Consider the following 14,677-nt stretch of genomic DNA (forward strand, 5'->3'; position numbering starts at 1 on the left):
TCTAGTGCACCTGCTCTATGGGCCCATGAGTGTGGAAGTAGTGCTGATCATCCGGGTGTTTTTAAACGTGGCAGTTGAAGTTCTTTGGCTTCATGCTCCACTGAGCAGCTTTCATAGGGATGAAAGGGGCCCCCGCCACCAGCGTTGTATGCACTCTCTTTATACATGCATGATAGAAATGCCCTGTAATTCTGCAGCTCTCTGAGGCAGTACTGAGGCACAGTGGTGCTTCGAGATGCATGCTAACATCCTGATGTTTAACAGGTATAATGTTTACCATGTAACTATCTCACTTCAACATGTAAGCAGACAAACATTTGCTATTTAGTTTTGACCTGATAATAAGATTAAATGAGATAAGATGAGAACTTTATTGATCCCACAAGTATGAGCTGAACTATGCTCCGATTGTAAATCCCCCTGAGGCATATTTGTGATTTGTGGTATGGGGCTGTATTAATAAAATTGACTTGACTTGCCGAGCATTTTCTCTCAGAAACAAAACTGCCAACCTCACGGAAGGAAATCAGGGTATCAGCAAAGGATTCTCATTATTATTAGGAATCATCTTCTGGGGACCATGAGCTTCAACTTCTCTGGAGAAAAATGTTTGTTACATATTGTAAAATGATTACAGATTCAGATTTTGCCTGTAGCCTTGAAGCTGGTTGAGATATATTTACTCTATACAGATTCTCACTGCTTCTTATCAAAAAAAAGTCATGATCTGCCAAGAGCTATGAACATAAAATCTGCTGTGGGATGGGAAAGGAGAATGCATTGTGTATATACTGTATGTCAGAAGTCAATGTCAGATGTCAGGATCCACCGTATCATGAGCTACAGAGAACTGGCAATTCCCTCAACTTAGGTTAACAGTGTTTTCTGGTAATATTTATCATCTGAATGCCGAAGCGAAAGGTACTTTCTTCCATCTTTACAATGTGACATGAATACAGCATTAAACTGTCATCCTGGAGGCTTTTTACACACCTGTACAAACATGTCAGTGGTAGGCAAAATCCATTTACATTAGAATCAACGTGCCGATTTGACCGCACAGCAGGGTCTGGGAAAATATTACCCATGACAAGATCAACTCTTGCGTGAGAAAAATAGACAATGTGGCGGCCTTTCATGTACACCTCGGGGTCAGAGTGTCAAACCAATGAACACATCACACCTGCTTTAGCCTTTGCGACTGCTCTAGCCTTTCCTGGGCAAAACATTACAGGGCTCAACTGTTTATGCTCGCTGTATTTAGAGTGTTTTGTGCACAAAACAAAATGTGTACTGGAGAAATTAATATTTTGAATCTGCAAAAAATGTGCTCCCCTTTAGCTCAGGTGTGCTATTGAAGCTCTGTCGGGCCTTGATCAGCATACTGTTGTAAGAAACGCAGACGCTCTCCTCCTCATCAGATGGATTGCAGCTGTTTATAAAAATGACTGCTCCAAATATAATTGTTGCCTTAAAGTACACTTGTGTCAAATACCCTCATTACTGCATTAGTGTGTATACATACATACTGATCCGAGTACCTCCGTCTGAGGGAAGCATCAGCAGCTCCCCAGCTGATGGAAGCCGTCGTTGCTCTCTATCACATTCTCCATCTCTTCTCTACCGACCCTCTCTCTGTCTCTGTCTCTCTCTCTCTCTGTCTCTCTCTCTCTCTGTCTCTCTCTCTCTCTCTCTCTCTCTCTGTCTCTTTCTCTGTCTCTCTCTCTCTGTGTGTCTCTCTCTCTGTCTCTGTCTCTCTCTCTCTCTCTCTTCCATGTTGCATGCTTGTGCCTGAACTTGCATGTGTTTGTTTCTGTTGCTTCCTGCAAGCAACAGAAGTGTGATTCAGTGCGAGCAGGCTTGTTTCCCCACAGAGGCACAGTCACAGGTTGTCATGCATGTCTAAGACCGTGGGTGGCTTCAGCTCACATGGACCTGAACGCAGCATACTAAACATCTGTTGTGTAAGCCATTAACACCCCACCACCAGAGTGTGAATTAAAAGGAAGAGGGATTTGAGTATTGCTGTTTATCTGCTAAGCTGGATTGAGTCATTCTTAAGTGTGCAGAGGGGGTTTATGGCTGTGGTCTTGCAGACAGTTGAGTCTGTTATTCCCAGTGAAGGGGTTGTCACGAAACTATATTTTTTTCAAAAAACATTTTTTCTTACCTGAGGGAACAGTTGGTTATGCTCACTGCAGCTGTCTGAAGTTTTATTCTGAACTGAAATCTGAAGTATTAAACTCAGAACACTCTGTTACATGGAACATGTAGATATAATAATATTCTATAATGATGATAATAATTTTAATATTAGATTAATTCACAACAGATTAAGCTAAACCGTTAATTGTCTTGTTCATCCATTGTCAGCTTAATAATAATGTTTAGAAATATTATTTTGTATTTTTTTTAAATGCATCTTATTTCAGCCTAAGGGTCAGAGTGTGGACACTGATGCTTTACTGTTATAGGTGCTTTAAATTAAAAAACCTTGTAGAACAGGCAGATGATAATGGTCTTTGGGTTTGCTTCTATACTTGACAAATCACATTACACCGTGTCATTTAATCCATTGTTAATGTAAAACTATTGATCAGTGTAGCTTTAAAGCTCAGGGACTGTCTATTCAGTGATAGGGTAGTTAGCCCAATCAGTAGGAGACAAACTTGATTTAGTACATTATTTATTTATATTAGAAACTTTAATTTCTACTTAATTACAATGCTCAATTTGTTTTATTTATTCATTTATTGCCAAGACTTTGATGTTATGGAGGGGGAAGAAGAAGAAGTTTAGAGAACAGTGATCTACAGTAGGTATTCTCTTACTGGGGACTAAACAAATGATAAACACAACCTCCTAAATGTTTACCATTATCTACAGACATACATTACCACACAGTTCAGAGCAATGTTATTGAAACTTACCAAACGGCTCTGTAATGCACAGATAGATCCTGAGATGTCTTTATGTTTAAAATGTAATTACAATAACTGAGCAGGGCTCATTCTTCTAATCTTCTGTTATAGAGCTGCTGCAGGACTATTATACTGCATAATGTTATAGGCTGTCCTCATACACTGTTTCTACTTAGACCTACGAAAATGAATGCATGATTCATATATTACCCACATAGCCATGAGCCAGGATGTGCACGGCTGCCTCTAAGGAGGAATTCAGGTGATGTAGTATAAAGATCAACGAAGTCTGTGTAGAGAGGAGGTCGGCATGGATGAGGCGGCCGCTGTTTGTGTCCCATTGGAATCCAAAAGTCATTGTGGACTTGTTTTATTGAAAGCACTTTGAATTGCCCTGTTGCTGAAATTTCTTATATAAATAAACTTTCCTTTCCTCATTATAACTGACTTTTGCTGCATAACCTACGTACGCAAGTTGCATAACAAACATACTTATTTTAATTCAAACCATAATCTTTTCCTGAACCTTACTTAGCAGTTTTGTTCACTAAACAGTTTCAGCAATGCAAGGGATGCAGGAGCACAGATCCCATGTGCATAGCTTTTTGTAATACATCATCCGAACCGCTGTAGGTGGATTGGTCGTAATTGGGGGTAGTGCTATCCAATAGCATGCAGTGATATTGTGGAATGCATGCGTGAGTTGGGAAGGTCTATCGCTCATTGCCAGACCCTATGTCTGGATAGATGTGGGTCCGGCCCCACAGCCTTATATGCAATGCTTAATGCAGACTCTCACCTTACTAACTAGAATATATCATAACTGTGCACCCCCCCACACACACACACATACACACACACACACACACACACACACACACACTGTGAATTTAAATTAATACTAAAACTACTTTCTTTAAAACATATTTATCCTTTATTATTACACTTCAGTATTGAACACAAATTTAAAAAATACAGCTCTTCCAGTTGTCAAGTCCTTTTGTGATCAGTTTGTTTCTGAGAGTAGAGCTGGCGGCAAAAGCTCAGCTTCTTCTCATTTACCCACCAATTATCAGTTCCATGAAAGTTGTGGTAGTGGCAACTCCTTCCATCCTTCTTTAGGAAAAGTCAAATTCTCTTTTCACTCATAGGGACCTATGCTGACACACTCTTTTCTCACCTTATCTGACATGGCCAATCAGCAGGGTCAATAGGTGCTGCCTGGACTAACTTGTTGCAGGCTGTGCTCTAGCTGTCCATCATGTAGAGGTGAATGTTTCTCCATCAGGAACTAATGTGGAAGGTGAACATGTGGTTGGTGGTGTCAGACATGCATGCACATAGTTATATACCCACTGTGTATGTTGCTCAGAAATATAACAGATTTTAATGATTATAAATAAGTATGCAACTGTGATCTGCAGTGATAATTACCGAACTCAGTTTCACAGTAAACAAACCAACTTGACTAGACGCACCTGCTGCAGGCAGCAGATGAAAAGTCTATACTTTGCCTACGTTCTCTCTTCTCAGTAGAGTCACCAGGCTGTGCAGTGTCAGGTTGTGGCTGCCCCAGATATTTTCATAAGCATCTAGAAAATAATGTAACAGTAATAATGTAACTTGTTAGCCAAAAACAAGTATATATGCACTAGATTAATTTAAAAACACACTGCAAAATGTATCACAATTTAATTTAAAACTATAAACCTTGTTTACCCTATAAAGTTGCACAAAATGATTTTATGTCCATTGGTGTAATTTATCATGTTCGACAGGTAAACAGATGTCACTGTGTTTTCTGTCAAATTTACACACATTTTAATTTCTAAAAATAATAAAAATGAAAAACAGTAGTTTGGGGTGGGGGGTTGTAGTTATAGTCCCCATATAGCAAAACTATGGCCCTGCACATTGTGCTGATGTTATTGTTGATTGATGTTATAATATAAGTTGATGTTTTAAGATTGTGACGAAAAGTCGTTTCTCATTTGTTGATAATGGTTTATTTTCACAGGTTGGTAGGTAATTTTTAAATTTTTGGGATATTACTATTAGAGTTTTTATTACTAAAGGTTTTTTGTACCAAAAATGATTGGGTATAAGCAGGAAGCTTTTTCAGATTTCATGCTAGACTATGTGGTGTGCTGTTAAATCACTGGATTAATTGAGCATACTCAGAATATAAAATATATTGTAATCTTAATTCTTGTCAAGTGATAGCACTACAACAGGTCTGTTCATATGCTTCTATTAGAAAAATCAATCAATCCTGTGTTTTGGCAGCTTTTCAGTTTAGCGTTTGCTAAACAACAGCTATCGACACTGTTTGTGTATGCAAAGACCCATTTATCCAGATATTAATACAAGGTGTATTTACACATGTATAACACTCTGCAGAATGTATAATAAAGCTCATGCTTTAAAGGGAGGGACAGGTCAGCCTGTATTTCTGAACAACTTCTTCTCAAAGCAAGAAAGCTAAATTCAAACTATATTTGAAAGAACAAGAGACAAATAAACATGAAATAGCTACACGCAGCATATCCTACGATCCTCCCACTGCACATCAAAATGATTCTGCCCCCTGTGATGGGCCCCTTGCAAAAAGTTATGAAGAACTGACTGAGAGAATTTTTTCTCAGGTTTCCAGATTTCAAAGTCATTGCTAGTGGGAATTTCAAACTGAAATTACAAGCACAGACAAAATATATTGCAGAGGCTGCAATATGGGCATTTGTTGGTTTCAGCTTCATGCTCCTGGTGGGTAAAGTGGGGCCAATCACAGGCTTCTCAGACTTCTCCCTGAAGCCCCAAAATGATGCAAGGAAAATAGTTACTGTCATGGGAGTCTCAACTTTTTACAGCACAAAAAAACTACTTCTGAAAATATAGTGTAAGAGACAAAAATGTCATATTCAGGTAGATTTACTGTGACTTTCCTAAAATGTAATGGAAGTCATTTGGATTCATTTCAAGCAAATATAGAACATTTACAACATTTACAGTAACGGCAGAGTTTTATTTTTCCTGGCAGACCACTGTGCCCACAGCTGTCAATGGTGGGATGAATGCTTCGAGAACAAAGTGAGAGAAAGTTTGTTGTGGGTCTATTATGTGTTTCTGGTGAAGGCTGGCTTGTGTAATTCCTTAGAAATGATATGCTTACTGCAGGATTTCTCCAAAGTGCTGATGAAAACAAACACATCAAGAGAGAAAGAGAAAGTGTTACAGATGACCTTTCTAGGTTTCCATTTAATTTGATATACTACATTATTTTGTGAGGTGCCACACTGAATAATGGCCTCTTATAGATTTGTGTTGCGTTGCACACCTTTAGTGTTCCAGGGGGGGGCGGATAAGCAGGGCAGCAGATTGTTAACTTAAATTGTTAGACTGCTATATACTGCTACACTTGATATTTACCATGGCAACCAAACAGCGTGCGGTTCTGACATAATCACACTATTTGATGCACCAAAAACTGTGGCGCATGTGTCTAAGAAAGCTGATGTGTTACCATGGCAACATAATTTGGATGAACAGCTCAGTGGCAGCTGCGATGAACAGTCTGACTCTCTAGAAATCATATTGGGGGTTTTTTCAACACATGACTTTTGGACAGAAGAGCCATGTTTCAGTCAACATGTTGAGATGCTGTTGCATATATGAAATCGATATTGTTTGGACAGAAATCATCTAGACAGGAAACTCAAAAGTGGCTTTGCATCCTCACTTTCTATCGACCTTTAGACAAGCGTCTTTAGGGTAAAATCTGCATGCATATGGTGACGCAAAAGTGAGTGTAATTCAATGTAGTTTGCAAATCTGGTGGCTAGGTGGTACTGTGAAGCACTGCCACACAACACCACCAAGAGCTGGCGCATGCGTAGAAACTTCCTTCTACTTCTCTCCCTAGTAGCGGAGAAGCAGGAAGCCATACAGTGTGACAGGAAGCCATACAGTGTGACAGGGATCTGCAGCCTTCCATCCAGACAACTTGACTGATGGAAATAGTCCAACATTTGTTATTTGCCTGTATTGCACATGGTCATGGCCAGCGTGAACAGATCAGAGCCCACTTTTGCCCTTTAGACAAAAACGCAACAGTGAAGCATTTTTAAGATCTCCATTCTGGAAGGTGGTTTACCTTTAAGGCCCCAAAAACTGTCACCGTCTAAATGAAACGCACATAGATAAAAATGTCATTTTCACCCGCAAGCGTTGTCATGTCAACAAGGCCTTAGACATGACTGAGGGAATTCTTTCTACACTTCTTCATACTGTGTACTGAGTTGTCTGTTAGCTAATTATTAAATGAGTCAGGACTTCTACTTTCACATCAACTGAGAGGAGACATTACCTGCATCATCTGCTGCCCACTCACTGTTGTGTGAGAGACTTAATGGATCTTACTGACAGTCTAGTCAGGAAGACCACTTCATGTTGGATGTTTTTTTTCTAATACTCCCTTTAAGCAATGCCTCCTGGCTCCTATTCACTCATATATTGCAATTTACTTTTGAAGTCCTGTCAGAGGACAGTTTAGAAGGCAGCTCCCTCTTGGTGGACGCCATCAAATCAAATAACCAAAGCTACAATGGTCTTTTTTAACCAGGAGCCACAGCATTACTGACCCATTGTGTATGGGAGATTAGAAATACTGAAACTAAAATCAATGAGACAAAGGAAAGTAAGTGAAATACAATACACTGTTTTAAGTATTTCCTTTTATATTTGCATTTGCTGTGTCATAACAAAAAATATTATTTATCCTTTTGTCTTTATTAGATGAATTAATAGACAATAGACAACTCACAAGAGTTGCAGGGGAGATTTTTCTTTAAATAAAATTTAAATGCAACATTGATGCCAAAATAAATCAAGCAACTGTCCAATCACAGCTTGGGTGGCGGAACAGCAAGCGTATCATTGCTGACCTTAACTTATGATAGTCCTGAAAGATGGCCTTTCACATTAATGTGGACAATATTTCCCTTATTTTCTTTATTCAATTTGTTCTTCTTCATAAAAGTATTTTAAAATGATTATGTATATAATATTAATATTAATATTAATAATTTTAAATCTTCCTCATTTGTGACACTGCCGCATGGATCCATCATCTTCAACGGCTTGTCCGTAACGGCTTTTGGATAGAGCCGATCCCAGCTGACATCGGGCATGAGGCGGGGTCCACCCTGGACAGGACTCCAGTCTATCACAGGGCACATGGAGACAGACAACCATTCACACTCACATTCACACCTACGGGCAATTTAGAGTCATCAATTAACCTAGTCTTTTGAGTGTGGGAGGAAGCTGGAGAACCCGGAGAAAACCCACGCAGACATGGGGAGAACATTCAAACTCTACACAGAAGGGCCCCAGCCCGGCTTCGAACAAAGAACCCTGTTGCTGTGAGGCGACAGTGCTAACCACCACACCAATAATGTGGAGTCAACAGGGCAAACAAGCTGTACAATGATCGGCAGGCAGTGAGTGATGATAAACAGGAATAGCTCAAGTGCTACGCTATAGTTCCGCAACATACACAATCAGGCCAGTGCATGTGAGACTGTCTCTGGATCTACACTACACAGGAGCTAACGAGCAAGCGAGGAACAGCTGTGCAGGGTGATGCATTCAGGTGAATCTGTAGTGGACGGATGGGGTACAGCAGGAAACACAATAAGGACAAGAGAAAGAAGAAGAAGCACAAGAGTGGGCTCACAGAGAAAATACAGATCTGATGATTATACTGTAAGTGGAATGAGTAAGTCAGCGTTTGAAAAGTAAATGTTGGCAAGGGCTCTGGAGGAGTCGTGTCAGTTTTGAAAAAATTGGAGAGAGCTTGTGTGACAAACTGGGCTGTGTAGTTTGAAGGATATGAGCTTTTAGGCACAAAGGGGCTAAGTGATGCATGGATGTATTAAGAGAACTGTATGCTGTGTTCCATGATTGTGCAGCGTTCATTCCAATGAAAATTGCTCACTGAGTGCAAACAATCAAAACCTTTTTCAGGCTTCCTCGGGCTTTCACACTTTTGGGCTCATAGAGCATGATTATGAGTTTCTTTCACTGGCTGAGAAGGTTAACTTCCTGCTGCTCAAGGCAAACATAAATGAAAATAATTTACTGATATGACTCTTTGAGAGTTTTATTGGCTCAAATTGTGATTATACAAAGAGTCATCTCAGGGTGTTTGTGATGCTCAAGTGTGCGTGGTGTTAAGCCACTATATTCAGATTGCCTCACAGTCCAAGTTCCTCCAAGCCTGAATTTAAGTTGCATCAATGGAAATGTTTGAGCCAGTGTTTTTGGAGCTCAACCCACATTTATGATGTGTTTACCGGCTCCAAAGCAAATCAGGTTGTTTTACTCGCACAAGTTTGATTGGGGGGTCATATTTGTAGTATTTGTGTTTACTAGCATTACTCACGCTGGTGCAGAGCTGCAGGCACCAACAACATTTCTATATCGTCAACCCTGGCAAGAATAACCACTATTGATGCTTTGTATCTGTTGTGGATGTTGCCAAAATTAATCAAGCAACTGTCCAATCACAGCTTGGGTGGCAGAACCACTAGTTATCATTGCTGACCTTAACTTATGTTAGTCCTGAAAGATGGCCTTTCACATTAATGTGGACAATATTTCACTTAATTTCTTCATTAAATTTGTTGTACTTCATAAAAGTATTTTAAAATTATAATGTGGATGTTTTCTGAATGTAGTTTGAATCGATCAGAGCTATGCTCACACTGTACAAATTAACCCACATTTTCTGACAAATTGTAATGATCGGACTAAATTTTTCAGCAAAAAATTCAGTGTAATTTAAAATTCTATTGAATGCACAAAATGTCCTCAGTTGTCCGCCTTCGCTTAGGCTGACATTGTTACTGTGACATTATTGTTCACAGGTTTGGTGAGTGTGGAGATAAAAGGATGACCATAGTGTGAGCAGGGCGGCCAATAGAGTGAGTGGATGAGCTACCTCCATCGATCCCCTGCCATCCAGAGCTGTGGTACTCGACACTCCCCAACAAGCTGGACATGCACTTATTCTGTCTCTTATTAAATACAGGCGCGCGCGCACACACACACACACACACACACACACACACACACACACACACACACACATACAGAAACAAAGCTTCCCTGTCCTCACACTGGGCCTTTGGCCAATGCCGCTCAACTAAAATAGCAGATTTTCAGTTCACATTCACCTTAGTGCACATGCAGAATTTGGCATGGAAAGGAAAACAAAGCATTTTTTAAGGCCTGAAAGAGACCTGGCAGTTTATGTCTTTACAGAAATCTTGGAGATGACTGCTGAAGGAGGAGGGGAGCAATTACACACTTACAAAATGTACCTGAGTGTTCACCTGCTCCGTCTGTCTGAAACAACTACTGTCGACTTGATACACTACTTTCTGCTCTCTCGCGTGCACACACACAGCTGCGGAGGAGTCAAACACATTTTTCACGTGTCAGCCGGAGAGGCGAACAAGTTCACACTGATGCCCTAGAGTTGCTGATGATGCAAACAACATATTTAACAAGGTGGATGCTCAGATGAAATCAAGCTAATTTTAATGAATGCAAAAAAAAAGGGAAAGGGAAAAGTTGAGTTTGAGGAGACTGTGAAATTGAGCATAACAATTTCTGTGTTTAAGCCATTAGCATATGCTCTCCAAAGAAAACAGACTGGGGTTCTTTTCATTTGGCATCTATGGATAGCCATAGACATATGCCTAGAACAAGCGAAGAAAGGAAACAACAAAGTGACTCGATCCATTTCACACGCTGTGCAGTCCTTGCTGGAAGTGGGAAAGATTGGCACGTGATAAATCACCACAGTGCTTGAGTGTTTTGCATGATTAGATGGTGTAGGGAACATTAAATCAAGCACGATTTGCTAATTGACTTTCTGCAAGACCCTTATCCCTGTGCATTTTCGCTGCAAGTATTTTCCAAGCATAAATGAAAATGATTGTCCAAAAAAATTATGCACACTGCCAAAAGTCTCCTATCAAGAGCTTATTGTTGTAATGCATGGCTTTGGAGGCTGTTGTGTGTAGCAGCACGTCTCTCCTGCTCCAGCTCTACGCTGTCTCTTTATATTTTGTCATTTTGTTGAATAATACAAAGGCAGCCAGATCAATCAGTTAAAACGTCAGCAAAGCCGGTGGAACGGGGGGCAGTGATGTGAAATGTGAGGAGCTGACCTTGGACAAATGTTCAATTTGTATTTGCGGTGGGGGCTAAATTCTGGTCAAACAGCGTATTCTCCGGGTTCAGAGGATGCCAAATATGACAATGGGAAAATTTGAGATGACATGATCATGCAACAAAAGCACAACTATTCATAGAAACATAATGTTGTGCTCGATTTTTATCATGTGTACAGTAAAAACATCCACCCCAGTCTGTTTCCACTTCTTTAACCCTTTTTTTTCATCTTAACACACAGAGACAAAAGTCTAAATTCGCTCTGGCATGTCGAATTTTAATGCCTGAGCCTTTCAACGGGATATCAATGAACATTTATTGGAGCACACTCAAGGACAATTGACTTGCTGCTAGAATATCTCTCTTTAGTCTAGCAGAGGAGCTGTAATGATGAGAAATTCTTCAGTGAAGCATTGTCACCCCAGCAGTGCCTACCTCGAAGTAGAGCGTGTGGGAGCATGGGAGTCATTGCTATGGAAACAAGCATAACGCTGAGAGAAAAGAGGCATACACAGGGCATATCTTAAAAGCAGGAACTGCGCTGCGGAGGATAGAATGCTCTAATTGATTGGTTGATAGCGCCGAAGAACGTGCAGAGAAAACCCTTATTCCATTTTCGCAGGTAACACATGTGCAGTGCATTCATCCCCATGTCTAGGCGGAAGAAAAGTTGTTGTAACAAATGGCGACACTGCTGTACAGAGACAAGCCTGGAGGGAGGAGCACTGTCTGTACAGGAGCTTGGAGCTGGAGGAATATGAATTAAGGACGTCAGGGGAGCTTGAATTCCTTTTTGCACAACAAAATATTAGAAAGTCATATCTCTTCTTTAATAAATACAGCACAGGCCTCTTTTTTACCCTAGAGAATTTGGTGAAAAAAAGCTCCTCGCCTCCATCTTGAGAGACAGAGCATTATGACCAGCGTGACCACCAGGGTAATTTGATTTATTTCAACTCACTTCTCTGCCCCTGTCATTTAGAAAAATGCTATCCTCTTGTAAGAAATTTGAGAGAATAACCATGGTTTCCTGACTACCGGTGAAGCAAAATAGTGCTGGAGTGCAGTGGATGGATCATGCCCATTGGAAAGCCAGCAGAGCCAATATCACACATGGTTGGCTTTGGTATTAAGTAGGATGAGATATCTATGGAGAGCGAGGGAGGAAGCAGAAGTGGACAGACCAGAGTACCAGTAGTAGGAAAGTCGATAAAGGACTGGCTTTAACTTAAAGAAAATGGTCCAGACTATAGAGAGATATGACCAACATTAAGAAAAATACATTTGTAGCTACTAAATCTTAAAGAAATTATTAGAGGAAGTAGTTGCACATCTTAGAAATGGATCTTTGAAGCTGCCCTGGGAACAATTTGTATGTCAAAAGGAATCATCCTCGTGGACAAACAGCGAGACTGTAACAGAATCAATCAGTCTCAAAACCTTCTATTAGTCTGATGATGATTTAACCTTTAGGGGCAACGGCTGATATTTGAGAGCTTTTGATACAGCCAGCAGATATCTGGATAACGGATATCCAGGCCAAAACTGTCTCTTCCGTGCAATGGGTCCGATTAGCAACTTGAACCTAATGGAGTTGGAGTTGTCTTCTATACAAACAGATATCTTCATAAATTATGTATTGATAAATTTGAACAGTAAATTGAAAATAACAATCAGGCCACAATGACTGTTTAGTAGCTGTTCCAGAGCTTATCTTTTATATGTATCACAGGAACCTTATCAGCACGGAGTTTGCTATCACGGAATTGAACATTTATTTTTTTTAACGACTTCTCATCGCTTTCGAAATGCCGATAAAAATTGTGTGCTTTTATTGAAAGCTCCAGAAAATTTGCTAAATTGATGCTGTGCTGCATTTGTTTTCTCAGTTTCTGTTTCTGAGGTTAAGAATGTACCTCAGTTATTAAGTCAACAAAACAATCTCACTGATATCAAACTACAGGATTCTGGCCTTTACACAACATGACACATAATGCGAAGATTTGAGAAACGCTTGCCTGCTTATATGACTGTACTCCATGGGGTGAAATGTCAGAAAACTGGACTTCTTGATATTCACACATTCTGCGCGAAAGTCCTCATGACAAAAACATCAATCCAGATAAATATAATGTTTTATAGTACCAAATATTGTCATGCCTGCTTGTTGTTCGTATTTTGACAGTAATCACTTTGCTACTTTGGGACACTGGGCTTTGTGCTACAGACACACGCTTCACTGCTGGCCACTTGAGCAGTGAGGTGATCAGAAGGAATGGGTTTACCCAGTGTGAGAGGTTTGTCACTGAAACTGAATTAGGGCAAATTGATGGTATTGCTCCTCAGGCTGCACTACCAGGATGGTGTAAATCACTTCGCTGCGGAGCAATAAAAAATGTCAGCCAATGGATTAAAGACACTCTGGCTATGAACTTTTCTTTACTCTTCTCAAGCTACGCAAATATGACATTTGGAAAGAACAAGACCCTCGAAGCAAAAGTAGCAATCATCCTTGTAAGATATCGGCCATACCATACCACCACTATTGTCTGCCAGGAGCTGAATAACAGTATGTTTAGATAAGAGCTTGTGTGCCACCAGCGTATTATGAGGCAGTTAATAGGTTTTACTTGCTTTCATCTGCAATTCAAAGGATTTTTCGGTACGAACATAATAATTTGCTTTTTCTGTCCTAATGCCCCCGTTCTGTCATATGTAAATGCAGATTTAACGCACATTCAGTCATTCTGGATTTTCACAGGGGGGCATTCAAGGTTGTGTTATTTGTTTGATCTCGTCTTGCCCCTCATCTCCACACCTATTTTCTTCTTTAACACTCCCCTGCCTCTGTGGGTTATGGCATTGCTGCACAAATCCAATAAGATTCATCACAGGCTCAAATCAGATTAGTTTAATCCAGTGTAAAGCAGGAGCCAAATGTACTACCTCTCAATGTGGAGCATCAGAACTCTAACAGAACAATAACGGCACATAATGGCAACTTGTTATGGAAAAGCCTGAGCATATACAGTAAATGTATAAAAAGTCTAGAAATATATGCAGTTTTTAAGGCATGGTTTAACATTAATACTCAGCTCACTCATCATTTGGAGAGAGGCATAACAAGTGTTTGAGAATTATGTTTAAAGGAACCAGCGAGAGTCACTTTTGTGCTGACACACGAGTCCAACAGCATGTAGAACAGGTTTTACCAGAAGCTTTACAAATACTTAACTGTAAAAGCTGAAATCGGCACATTCTGAAAAAAAAGAACTTCCTCAACAAATCAGAGCTGAAAGATAGTCTCCTGCCCTTTTCTCTTACACCCCTGTTTCTCCTTGTTCGCTAGCCTCCCAGTGTAGCAATTCACAGAGACACTGATTTAATCACCTTGTAATATTGCCTCAGTTCAGCTCCCTCTTCCTCCACTTATTCATTCCCCTCTCTGCGCCATTTAATTTATCCTCGATGCATCGATTTAAGATCAAGAGTGCAGCCAGCCTCTAACGATTCTC

This window comes from Echiichthys vipera (genome assembly GCF_963691815.1).
Source record: "Echiichthys vipera genome assembly, chromosome: 9".
NCBI lineage: Eukaryota > Metazoa > Chordata > Actinopteri > Perciformes > Trachinidae > Echiichthys > Echiichthys vipera.